This window comes from Atractosteus spatula (assembly GCF_055471065.1).
Source record: "Atractosteus spatula isolate fAtrSpa1 chromosome 10 unlocalized genomic scaffold, fAtrSpa1.hap1 SUPER_10_unloc_7, whole genome shotgun sequence".
Taxonomy (NCBI): Eukaryota; Metazoa; Chordata; class Actinopteri; order Semionotiformes; family Lepisosteidae; genus Atractosteus; species Atractosteus spatula.
The window spans coordinates 57,562-71,682 of record NW_028296627.1 but is presented as its reverse complement, the minus strand read 5'-3'; the positions used below and the strand labels follow the sequence as shown (position 1 = coordinate 71,682).

General features: G+C 40.9%; 2 non-coding genes across 2 annotated transcripts; both read right to left on the bottom strand.

The window, feature by feature from the left end:
* Positions 1 to 9,039: 9,039 nt before the first annotated feature.
* trnah-aug (transfer RNA histidin (anticodon AUG)) lies at positions 9,040 to 9,113 on the bottom strand. The gene has a single exon. It is a non-coding gene; the product is annotated as a tRNA-His (tRNA).
* Positions 9,114 to 13,507: 4,394 nt separating this feature from the next.
* Positions 13,508 to 13,579, bottom strand: trnaa-ugc (transfer RNA alanine (anticodon UGC)). Its single transcript has one exon. It is a non-coding gene; the product is annotated as a tRNA-Ala (tRNA).
* Between the last annotated feature and the right edge of the window lie 542 nt (positions 13,580 to 14,121).

Below are 14,121 nucleotides of genomic sequence, written 5' to 3'. Positions count from 1 at the left end.
TCATTCGCTCGTCCAGTCAGACCTTCATCAATAAGTCAAGAAAGCCGCAATTACACGGCTGCCTTGCAGACGAAGGGCAGTGAACTTTGCCTGGTAAGAGGGGAACAAGTGGCACTAGGTGACGCCGAGGCATAAGCCCCAGCAAGCGGGTTTGGCTTGTATGGTACAGCGCTTGCCTTGCATGTGGGAAGTAGCAGCATCAATTCCTGCGTTCTCTAGGTGTGTGCTTAGAGCTTGATGTGCTGAAAGGTGTCTTTTAGCCTGTGGTCATGCCTTTCATGGAGAGCATCGTGCAGCTGTCAAGCATTTCGCAGCCACGCCCCCTTTTCATCTTCTCTCTGGCTTAAGCGTCTCCGCCACTCTCTCTTGACATTTCATGTCAGCATGTCAGAAGTCCGAGTGACATTTTTAATGGCTGAGTGAGGGCACGATGCTGAAGCAGAGAGGCCACTTCAGCCAGAGAGACTTGTGCTAGGTGAGATCTGAAAGACGGACTCGCAACAGAAACAGACCAAAAAAGTATCGGTGAGATCAAAAGGCAAATGCAACATCCAGCAGAGGGCATCGCAAGATTAGTGTATAGGTGACTGAAATTCACGTGAGGCAAACTTTCCGACACATGCACTGCAGCCGGCCTCATTGGCGTAGTAGGTAGTGTGTCAATCTCATAATCTGAAGGTCGTGAGTTTGTTCCTCACATGGGGCAGGGTTGCTTCCTCTCTTGCTCTTTTCAGACTCTTGTGCCAACTGTTCACTCATAACCACGTCTGGAATGCGTGACCTTTACACGGGCGAGAAGCAACGCCGCATCCCTTTCCTAAAGAACATTCACATTCAGAAATAAGTCAAGAAATTTGCCATTACTTTCGCTCGCGCTGCTGTCGGCCTGCCCATGTTGCCAAAGAAAGATTCACTCGGCGTCAACATGACAGAACAGCGATCACTTGAAAACAATGTTCCACACTCCGTAAGCAAGAACTTCAGTGTTTGCAGTCACCCGATATGCCGATAGTCAAAGGAGCGCAAAACACGAAGCGTCAAAAGACAAGATGAGTTGATGGAAAGAGCGTTGAATTGATGAGCACAAAAGTTCAGCTCGTACAATAGGCAACGAAGGTCCCAGCGTCGTCATCACACTTGAAAGGACTGCCTTGCAGACTAAGTGCAGTGGGAGGTTGGTGTTTTGAGACGGAGGCATTGGGATGGTGGGCTGAGATCTATTCTTCTTAAGGAATTCTTCATCGTGAAAGATCGGTCCACAGGTCATCCAAAGAACTCAGGGAATCATGTGCTACTGAAGGGAGTGAAGTGCTGAAACACATGACATGCCCCCTTGATCTCACATGCACAATTCTGCTGCAACATGCACAGCTACCGTCCACACCAGGCAGTGGGGCTTCAGCAGAATTTGCTACACCACCTGCAATTACATATCCAGCTGCACACATATACATGGCCCCTCTGTCCTTTTCAGGATCTCAAAAAAAGCAAAAAGCATAGCGTGGTTTTCCTGCCACCTGATTGACCTCATCTCCCTCAGAATATGCCCCGCCACATTCATTGCTGAAGCAGGACGTAGGCTAACGGACATGTCAGAACAGTGAGGTTCAACGATCTCTCCAAAATATTGTGGTTGTAGTGGAAGAGATATGTTTTAAATTGTACCTTGGTATTTCAAACTCTCTCTAGAATGTTTTCCATTTCTATTTTATTTTGACAGGAACTGTTAAAAGGCTAATGACACTAGATGAAAAGAGAAGAAAGAAAACACAACGTTTCAGCCGTGGAGCCTTCTTCAGGTGTGAGGGCTCCACGGCTGAAATGTTGTGTTTTCTTTCTTTTCTTTTAAGCATGGAATAGACCTATTACTTGTTCCTTTGCAGCCTACACATGGTGACGCAGCTCCCCACCTGAACTGCTAATGATACTAGATGCCTGGTAGTTTGTGGTACTTGGTTATTGTCTTATGTTTGCTCAAACTGCATATGTGTTGTAGCGGCGAGGCTTATTAATAAGAAAGAATTAAGTGTTCTGAGCCTTCCCAAATGAGGCCCCATCTCTGTTCATCTCTGTGGTGCAGCCACAGAGAAACTATTCATGCAGGCTGATTTAAGGTTTCCTTTGATAAGGGACAGCTCCCAAAGGGGGATGCACTTAGCTAAGCCTGGCTATCATGATCAATGGTCATCCATTGGCGCCTATCTGTCTAGGGAGTGCCAGATGGACTGCATTCCTAGGTGTCAGGAGTAAATGACTCATATCTCACCTTGATCAACCAATCAGGGACTGGTAGGGCCAAGTAACCCACGTGGGACTCTGATGCCCATGGAACGTTCAGCCAATCAACGAGCTGGAGTTCCTCCAGGTAAAAACAGGCAACACAGAGAGCCTGTAGTAAGATTCAGGAGAATTCTGTGGACTTTTCTAAAGGGAATTCAAAGGAGAATTCCAGGGCAGGACGGCCCAGGAGCAGAAGGCTCCCAAGGGCAGGACATTCTCACAGCGCACCTCCTGACCATCTTGAGACTCAGCCCGGACAACCACGGAACGGCCAGTGTGTCCGAGTGCCAGAACTTTCCTTTGTTCTAAGAGTCTAGAGCGGAGGTTGCCAGAGAGTAACCAGAGGATCCACCCGAGGTTAGCACCAGCAGCAGGCCTCGTGAACAGGTCGGAACTGTGGACAGCTGAATCACTATTCAGAACTAGCGCTTCATCAGGAACGAACCGGTCTTTTTCCTGACTTGCTGGGACCCACAGTCATCTTTTCTCCTGTGCGCAAACTTTGCTAGTTAAAGCCAACACTAACCAGCCGGTCAGTGAGCATCAGCACCACACCGTCACAAGCCGCACAGCACAGCCTGGCACCGAGCCAGAGAGCGCGGATTGGACAGCAACAGCCTGCAACTGTTTCTTTGAGTCTGCAGGAGATCTGAATCCCCAGAGATTGGATGAGTATTCAACTTCACTGCATTACAGCTAGAGAATTCAATTGTTATCCCAACCAGTTGATATCACTTTAATTCCTAAGAGTTATGTACTTGTTTTGAGAATCTAATATAGAAGTTATAACCAAGTTCATTTACGAAACGGTCTAAATGAATGATATATTGAACGTATGTCCTTTTGATATGTGTAACACTTTGTATCTGACTGAATATATACCTTTTGTATTCTGATAACCCTCTCGATAAGATCTGTTAGGTTTATATGCATATTCTATGTATTAATAAATGTATCCTCGTGTATTAGTACCTGTGTGTGTGCGTTGTTCGAGTTATGTCGCATGGTTGGATTCTAAAGCCATCAAAAGAATCAATTTTGTGATTTACTGCTACAATTAATAATTGTCCCAGTAAATGCCCAAACCCTACAGAACTGGTGCCTTCAGAGAGCACACTACAGTGTGATTGCATATTTTTGTGTATTTTCATATGTCAATATTTAATTCACTCACATTCCTTTATGCTTGGAAGGAAGGCAGATTGGATTTGGCACAGGACGCCTGCTCATATATGTTGATCTTTGTTGGGCTGGAAAAACAATGATAAAAAGTGAATGAAAAAAGATCTCTCCAACATTTCCCTTCTCTTGGCCATGGTTACACTGCCCTTTCTTTCCATCTTTTGTCCTTCTACAAAGATTCCAGGGCTCTTTATCCACCATAATATCAGAAGCCAAAAATAACCATCTAATGTGTAAACAGCATTTGTAATGTTGGTAGCTGGAAGAGGTTAAGTATGTTTGCAAGACCTAGTTGATTACACCACAGACTTACCTTGTTTTTTTTCTCTTTTAAAGGCTGTGCTGGACTGTACCACTATCATAGAAGATTTTTTTCAAGACACATCGCAGTTCCATAGTAGAGTTTATCAACAGTAGAATTCCATAGGACATTATTTATCAACATCTAACATTACCCAGTGTGAGACTCTGCCAGTAAACCTCAGAGCATTGAGTTCTCCACTAGTGAAGATGGCTTTCTGAAGTCATGAAATCCACTGCTGGGATGCCTGAGAGACAGTGATTGAATCCTGGCTGGAATTAGGCTCTCTGTTAGTGTTGATCTGTGGGAATTATGTGGTAAAAAGGGAAAACTCCTTTACTTTAGTCACTTTGAAAGTTCAAATGTACAGATCTTCAGAAACCCCAGTCTGAAGGGTGAAGCAGGTTCTGCTCAAGGAGTTGCCTGCGTTTTGCTCCATTCAATCCAAGCAGATAGTCCAACATTTGCCTTTTCTTGGCCATGATTACACTGCCCTTTCTTTCATCTTTGTACTTCTACAAAGATTTCAGGACTCTTAATCCACCATAATATCAGAAGCCAAAATTAACCTTCTAACATGTACAAATCATTTGCAGTGAAAGGAGGTGGAAGGGTTTAAGAATGTTTGTAAGACCTGGTTGATTACCACACATAGACATACTTTGTTGTCAGTTTTTTTTTTTCTCTTTGAAAGGCTATAGGAGGGGTTTGATGGACTGTACCACTATCATAGAAGATATTTTTCTTCTAAGGACACTTATGTAGCGGCAAGGCGTATTTAAAATACAGGAATTAAGTTTGCTGCTCCCTTGCCAGTCCCTCTCTCCCTCATCTCAGTGCAGCTGGATACAGAGAGGCCATTCCATCTGGTTCACATTTAAGGTGTTTTGCTAGCTGATAGAGTTTCCTGATAAGGAACAGCTCCCAAGGCTGAGATTCACCAGCCACCCTAATAAATGGTCATCTCTGGCGCCTTACTGTCTGGGAGATTCCATGGGAGAGGCTCATCCCAAGGTTTACAACCCTAAGGTCAGAGGTCACTGTTACTCATCCTCCACCTCAATCAGCCAATCAGGAACTGGTAGGGCAGGGTAACCCCACGTGGGTCTCGAATGCCCGCGGAACTTTAAGCCACTGAACTACCGTAGTTCCTCCAGATAAAACAGGCAGCACAATGCCCAGAAGGTGCCCCTAACAAAAAGATCTGCCCAAGGTTAGCCCAGCTGACAGCCTCGTGAACCACCGGTACTCCACCGCCAAAGCTCGCCTGATCAACGAGTGAACTACGGTCGGAACTGTCGACAGCTGAATCTCAGGATTCAGGGCTAGCGCTACATCGGGAACGAACTGGTCTTCTTCCCATCTAAAGAGTGTGACTGGCTTGGACCCGCAGTCACTTTCCATATGCACAAGCTCTGCTAGTTTCAGCCAACACTAACTAGCCGGTCTTCAAAGAGCATCAGCAGCGCATCGCAGCAGGAATCTCTCCCTCCTCTCCTTCTCGCCAGCCGCACCGGCCACTGCCTGGCACCGAGCCAGAGAGTGCCGATTGCACACAGCAACAGCCTGCCACTACTTCTTTGTGTCCGCGGGAGATCTGAATCCACACAGATCGGATGAGTATTCAACATTCTGCATTACAGTTCGAGAATTCAATTGTTACCTCAACCACAATTGATATCAATCTAATACCTATGAGTGATGTACTTGCTTTTGAGTATCTAGTGTAGAAGTTGTAATCCCAGTTCATTTACGAAACAGTCTAAATGAATGGTATACTGAATGTATGTCCCTCTTGGTTTGGAACTCTTCATGATTTAATATATACCTTTTGTATTCTGCTAACCCACACTCTTAAGATCTGTTATGTTTATATGCACATTTTATGTATTAATAAGTGTATTAGTATCTGTGTGTGTGCGTTAATGAGTTAACTCACAAGGTCGGTTTTCTAATAGCCATCAAAGAATCATTTTGTGACTTACTGCTACAATTAATAATTGTCCCAGTAAATACACAAAACCCCTACACATTCATGGAAACCAATATTTACCTGCTAATCCAGAATGCAGCAGAGAACAGTTGGACAGAAGGTTAGTATTTGTCGATACTGCATCACAGAAGTCAGTCTCTTCCCCCTCATTATGCAGGCTGACTTGTTGAACGATGAACTGTCCTCCAGTGACAGTCAGCTGCAATCACTGACTCAGACATGGTGTTGATCCATTGATGGCACTTTGGCTGATTTGGTTAACATGCTTTCCTCTTAAAACAGGAGATGCTGAGTTCAAATCCCAGCAGTGCTTGTCTTACAAAATGAATCACTATGGATGATTACGTACAGCTTGATTTTGTTTAACGCAAGTTTTCATTTTCTTTCTGGAACAACTTGCTTTTCATGAAATTCATACAGCTTGTGAAAGATGAAATACAAATCTTGCCTTGTATATCGCAGGCTGGTAAGAAAAAAGCATTATTTTCTTTTTTTAAGCTTGCAAATGGAGAAAAGGGACACATGTGAGTCTCTGTTAATTGAAAGGTTAGTGGTTTGAGCCCACCCAGAAATGCACTTCTCATTATTGCAATGTAAACCTCATCTCTACTTATTCGGATTTCTTAGCAAAACCTTAACCCACTTGATATTTGCAAGACATGTGAATGTTTTTGTTAAACAATTAAGTATGTAAGTCAATATCACTGGGAATGGCCAATAATGACCAACATTCAAGGACATCATATTCAGCCAAGGACTGAACGGCTGGCAGAAGAATTCATTTATGCTCTTGATGCATCCTTAGTTAGAATATTTAAAATTACGACACAGATTTGTTGGAGAACTTGACAAGCAAAAAAGACAGTTGGACAGCATGATTATGTTAGGACTGTACATTTGTATTTTAATACTTTTGTATATTTATCTTAATTTTAATATACATGTAACCATAAGTGCTGTTCTATGTAAATAAATTTTGTTGTATTTTATCATATTTTAGCTGAGGGCACAAGGGGGTATATTATACCTTTCGAAACTTCCAAGACAACTACAGTATAACAGAGGCTCATACTTTAATATAATTTGCTTTAAAAGAAAACCACAATTTGTACGATATCATCCCTCAATATCGACGTTCAAATGAAGGATTTAAAGAAGCAACAGCGATAGGAGAGTACATTGATTTTGGACCAATGTTTGCATCTGAACAATCCTTCCTCCTGGAAAGAAGAAAAAACAGGTATGTTTTGAGTCTCATGATGATGCTCTTCTGGATAAAAAAAACAGTGCAAATTTGTTTCGGATGTATTTTAGATAAAATTATAACTGTCATCGAAGAGAACTTTGATCAGTTGAATGCAGTTGAAACTTTTGACATTTTATATGATGACAGGACGTACATTTAGGACTCAGTACCGATAACGCTGCTGCTATTGATGGAGTAGAAATAAGTGTATTGGCAATTTTATCTGAGGCAAGAAGTACTAGAACACCTCCTATAAAAATGTTAGGATTCAGAGCAAGAAATATTTTTCCACTTCACCCAATGGTATTGCATTAACGAGGCTGAAGCTGGCTTCTTATTCGCCAGCTTCTTCTTCTGCCTTAAATGCTGCTGCTGTGATGTTATGCCGCCTTTCGCCTGTAGATGGCTCTTTACAGTAATTTTTAAAAGTACTAATCGGGATGGATTACTGTATTTATCCTCAGTAAATGGGAATATGTAAGTAGTGACTATCCAAATAACATTTTTGTGTGAAACACATTTCAGAAAATTGTAAACCAATTTTCAAAACTCACAGTAACACAAACACAATAAGTAAATAAGACAAAACAGAAGTTCACAGGCACTTTCTGCATATTTACCACGACCTTGCCTTCTGACCATAAAAAGTCTTAAAATCTTGCATTTTACAAGAACTTTTTAATATAAATGGGACGTCTAGAACATGGCATATGAGAATATATGGTTAACCGAGGATGAGCAACGGGTGATGGCACTTTCTGCTTCTTGCTATAAACCTACCCCCTGGTTATAAAAACATCTAAAAATTCTGACACTGAGGTGTGAGAGACAATGGAACAGACTATCAAAATCCTGAACTTTAGGAAATTTTACTGTGCCATTTTTTTAAATATGACCCTGTGAACATGGCATGTCCCTCCTTCCTCATTATCAAAACATCTCAATGTTCCGACACTATGTACATTGGTAATTACAACACTTCACTGTTGCATTTCTGAGTTGTGACATTGTGAACATGGCATGTTAAAGTATATAGACAATCTAGATCAGAACAGGCTTAATGCAATTCATAGTGATTTATCATTTTCTTACTTTCTAAATGAAAAAAAAAATTCAGTGATTATGACACTTCGGTATGACATAAAATATGCTTCAATGACAGAATAAATAATCATGGAAAAAATACCCACAGTAGACATTCATATTTGTGATTATAGGAAATTTAAATATCAGGTGAGTAGCTGCGTCAGCATGCGTAGGCTGCAAAGGAACAAGTAAAGGGTTATTCCATGCTGAAAAGAGAAGAAAGGAAACACAACGTGTTGGCCGTGGAGCCTTCTTCAGGTGTGAGAAAGACAAGGCAGTATGCAAAGATCATTTTCTTTTTATCTTTGCTGACTGCAGTTTATCTTTGATGACAACATCAAAGACATTAAGGAATTCTTACGGCTAACAGCTCCACATCAACTTCCTTCTATAACTAACCTCATCAGATCTCTCAACTCCCAACTCTTCCAGTTTCTCACTTCAGAGAAGGATAAAAAACTCAATCATCCTCTACAGAGAAAAACCATCAACACCCCTACCACCTCCACCAATCCTAACCTTGTTGTTACTATACCCTCTGACCTTTCCCTTTCACCCCTTTGCATCCTCAGCTAACATATTTTAATATTACAACACAATTACAACAGATTGTACAGTATTTACAGTTTAAAATTAGGGTAAATATGTCAAAATATCAAAATCCAGATGCACAGTGCTAACAAAACAATGCTTGTCAAGCTCTCAAACAAATCTGCGTTGTATTTTTAAAATATTTCAGCAGAGGATGTGAGGGGAGTATAAATGACGATTAGACGATCATTTTCCTTGGGTGAATATGGTTTTCTGGGGAGTTGCGATGTTGGGCATTATTGGACATTTTTGACACGTGTTGAACAGTCGCATCTCCTACAAATATTAAAATGGCTATGGTTTAGCTGAGAAATCCAATCGACCTATGCAAAAACAATGTTTACATCGCAAAAAAAACCACGTCCCTGGGTGGACTTGAACCACCAACCTTACGGTTCATAGCCGAACGCGCTAACCGATTGCACCACAGAGACTGACTGGTGGAGTCTTTTCTCGAATCAAAAAAAAATCTCTTACCGTTCTTTTTGCCAGCCGGTAATATTTCTTCTGCACTGATAACCAAGAACTGAATTTCATGTTTCGCAAGCTGTGTGAATTTCATCAAAAAACAAGTTTTCCAGAAAGGAAATGAACACATGCATTTAACGAAATCAAGCCCTTTGTGAGTGCCCAAAATGGTAAGATCTATACTACAAGATAGGAAGAAATACACGGCTGGGATTTGAACATAGGTTCTTTTGTTTAATAGAAAGGTGCTTTAACCAACGAAGCTATGGTGACAAGATAACCATCACCTTTAACAGCTACTTGGACACACCGCTCTGAGACATCTGCGTTCAGAAAGCGCTGAAACTGCTCTCAGAGAAAATTGCCTCTTTTACATACAGTAGCAGCCCCGACACTGAGAAACGAAGAGAAATGGCTTTTATTGGGCATTTTTCATGTCCAATGCGTTTGACATCTCCCAAGGGCGACAGAGTTCTTTTGCGACACTATTTCTTCTTCTTTTTTCTTGCTGTACGTTTTGATAAAAAACGAAAAATCGTGCAAGGGAAAAATGTATTTTTTTCATAGAGAAAATGTGCACCAGGAAATGTTGTGTTGAGAAGAAGTGATTTAACATGATACGTGACCTAATTTATCGGAGCAAATGCTCACCCAGCAAGGTCTGGAGAAGTTGGAGAGTCTGGGGGATGTGATAATTATACGGTGTTGTGGAAGAAAACAGTCTTTCTTTGAATTCTCAATCAATCGGAATTTCGGAATCGGAATCGAAATTTTAGACGTGGCGGTGGATTACTAGTAGCGACGCTGAGCACACTATGAGGGAATTCAGGTTATGTGAAATGCCAGCGGTTTAATAAATAACGCATCTGATTTCGGATCGTAAGATTGTAGGTTCGACTTCTACCTGGCTCGTTTAAATTTTATTCGAGCTCCTCAGTAATATCTTTTATGTAATGAACCGCACCTGAAAGCAAACATTGGGTCTGTTTCCTTTGTTTTCCAGCATGAAATAGCAAATCGTTACAAAAAGTACCTGCTATTGTCCAATAGCGGGTTTTTTTTCAAATTACATTTTCAGGCTTCAGACACTTTTTAATAAAACAAAAGTGTCCGGAAACTCCCTAACTTTCAGGTTTGCTTGAACCTGTATTAAAAGAAGTTATTTTAAACTTCCGGGATTCCATTCTCTGATGTAGCTGTCTCTAAAGACAGAGGTGATGTTTCGCAGATTTGAACTGTGCCTTCTCTCTTGTGTTCAAGGGTATTCGCTGTGTGAGACCCTAACTGCGTGTCCTGTAGGGTTCTATTGTGTTTAGATTATCTATGTGGTGTACAGATAGAACTCAACTACATGGTGTGAATTCCGTGTTCCGGACCAACAGAACCTGATAAACTAATAGCAGACCTCGACGCGATTTGAACACGCAGCCTTCTAATGTGGAGTCAGACATGCTACCTTTGCGCCACAGATATCAGCAATTTTGAAATCCCCAAAGGAGACAAATCAGCTTCACAAAAAATTCTCCTGTGAAGCGCGCCGCTCTTCCGAAGAGAGTCTCTTCTTCCCAGACCACATTTTATTCTTCCTGCGCAGCTCTTGTGCAGGTGTTGTTCTCGATAACAGATCCAGGAACACTGACTGTTTTTCTATTTTTTTAAATCAAATACCCCATGGTGCAACGGTAGCACGTCTGACTCTAAATCCCGAAGTTATTTTTCAAAGTATATCGGAGTCAACTGACACTGATCAGGTTCTGCTGCTGCTGAACCCGCAGTCTTCACCTTAAAGTTCAATTCCCCAAGCCTTCTGACCTTATATGTCCATCCCTTCTCGTCAAATTTCGTATTTTCACAGGGTACCCTACAGAAATCGCAGTATAGAATGAAAAACTCCAGTAGATCTCGGCCGCTGTTGGTGATTTTCCTTTAAAAACAAATTAACCTCCAGAAATTTTACCGAGTGTATCACTTTCACTGAGACCGAGAAGTGTTAAGCTGTACATGAGTCCTTGTGGCTCGGTTGTTAACCAAAAGGGTGGTGGTTTAAGACCTCCCAGGGACGCTATGAGCCTTTTAATGAACACACCCTCTTCACTTCATTTCTCCACGGCCGGTCTTGTACCGCAATCAAATACAGAGCCTGTAGGGGGCAGTAAGCCCGCATATATAGCTCACTGTGTATATAATGAAGAAGCGGAGGTTAGTTTCTCATCTGCATGTTGCAGAGCCTTACGCAACTCGTACCAACAGTTGGGGTTTGATCCCTGCGTGGGCTATTAGTTGAAAGACCATTTAGCCGGCTGGCTTTTATGTTTCACACTAAATTGAGATCTCGAAACCAAAATAGTTAGAAATATGGAACACAACCGTTGTTCCCCAAGAAGGAAAGCTGTTTTGTACTGACGTCACTCCTTTTGATTTAACCCAGATTGTGAAGACAACTCTGCCCTATCAAAGGAAAATGTTACACAAAAGTTGGAAAGCACACTCTGAACCCATCTGTATATTTGATTCCCGCGATCTGTTCAAAGCTGCTTAGTGCTTCGCAAGCAAATCAAATCATTTCAGGGAAGAAACTCAGTTTAGTGAACTACTTTTGTATTTTCACTCATTGAATTTGATCTTTGTATTCTCTTTGCATTCTCAGCAATAATATTTCAAAATTACAGTTCAGATTTATTGGAAAACTTCACAAGCATTATTAGGTTAGGACTGTACAATTGTTTTTTAATATCTTGGTATATTTACCTTCATTTTAATATAGATATAACCATAAATGTTGTTAAGCATATTGTACTTTTGTCGTACTTTTTAAAACATTTTAGCTGAGGACACACGGCGACTATTATACCTTGTGATACATGGAAGACATCTGTAAACGAAGATGTAACAATAAAATTGGCAATTAACAGAAAACCACAATTTGTATAATATTATTCCTCGATATCAATGATCAATTGAAGGATTTGAAGAAACTATCAAAGAAACAGCAGCAATAGCAGATGACTTTGGTTTTGAACCCAACTTTACACCTCAATAATCCATTTGTCCTCGAAAAAAGAAAAGACAGGCATATTTTGAGTCTCATAATTATCCTCTTCTCGATCCAAAAGAAACGTTGATTGCTTCTGTCCTTTTTTGGATTTTCTTACGAAGATCTCACGAAGTATTGCCAGGATCTATATTTAGTGTTCGGTAGCGATAACACTGCTGATATTGATTGAGTAAAAATCTATGATGTATTGACAGCTTTATCTGAAGCGAGAAATCCTCGAACGCCGCTTATGAAGTGTTGGGATTCATACCAAGAAATGCCTTTTGTTTTCCCACCCAAAATGCTACTATTACATTACACATTATGCAAACATAACCAGTTTTAGTAGCTTCTGGGCGCGATTTTCCAAAACTGAAACTAATTACAAATTATTTAAGATGAACCATGTCCAAAAATTGTAAATCAGGATTAATATAATATCAAATGAAATTACTACAGAAGAAAATGTTTAACTGAAATATGAATGACTATGCAAGCCTACAAAATAGAACAATTCAATATTTATAACTTATTTTTTTATTTTTTGAGAAATGGGCTCACAAACCGGAAGACACTAACGTTTCTCTTCGTTAGAGTATGTGAATAACAGTTTAACCCCAAATGTCTGTAATTGTGATTCTGTTAAAATTCAAAAAACCATCTATCAATAGTAAGAAATTATTAAGAAAGGAAGCAATTGTGTTATTTCATAAACTGTAAGACATGAAGACATTTACAGGTTATATCCTTTGCTTTGTCTTTTAACGCAAGCATTCAGGATCCAAGCCCATGTTCGGACGGTTGTGTTTCTCTTGTAATCATCAAATGGCATTGTTTTGTCCGTCAGTTCCTTCTCGAGTTGTACCATGGATATTTTATGCCATCAATACTTTTCATGCTCTTTTGCATTTTCCTTCACATCCGGAAAAAAACACTCAAGGCGTTCTTGTCACTGTGCTACACAGTACAGGACACACAATGAGGAATTCGCGCAGCTTTCAGCTCAGTGCGGAATCCAGATGGAGGACTCGCTCGGTGAATGATCTCTCAGGAAAACCCGGGTGAGATTCAACATCCCGGGTGAGGTTTTTCTGCAACAGCCATGACAAGTGTGAAGACGTTCTCTGGATTTCCTGAATGTGACTTTAAATTAGTTCACATTCTTTGGTAGTTAACAGAACTAAATGCTTTGGAGGTACATTTAAAACTGCAGAGAACACTGTAGCACTTCGAGTTTAATTGTGTAAACCTGGCTCTCTATGAGCACGAGCAAAGAGTTCTCACTCAACAGAAGACAGCAATGTGAGCACAGTAACATAAAGCACTTGGAGATGCCTGGGATTGAACCCAGGACCTCATACATGCAAAGCATATGCTCTACCACTGAGCTACATCCCCCACATAAAAGGCTGTGGAAGTGACTTAGAGATGTGCAGGTGCTCACAGAACACAATCCATCTTTTGCATCTTTTAAGTGCTCTTGATTAAACTATGCATAGAAAAACAGCAGTACTGATGATTTTCATGGACTGATGCACACTTGTTCTGTACAACTCCAGTGATAAAACCTTGTCTGTAAATATTGTAGAACGTAAAAGGGTGAAACAATGCTCCAACTACAGGAATGGTAACAGAAAGGATCATTTTCTTATTTAATACATCCTTTTGAGATGCCTTGTCAACGCACACAGACGTTAGAGCTGAACAAATATTTTGTACACAAGACGGCAGTGCGATATTAGAATTCCTGTCTTCTTGATGGATTCAGACTCCTTCTCAGAGGTCCATGCTCGCCAAATAAGTTTACAGCTCTAGCGGCAATGCTTGTTAATAAGACAGAATTAAGCGTTGCTGTGCTTTCCTAAATGAGGCCCCATCTCACTCTCCCTCTCTGTGGTGCAGCCACAGAGAAAGTATTCATGCAGGCTGATTAAAGATGT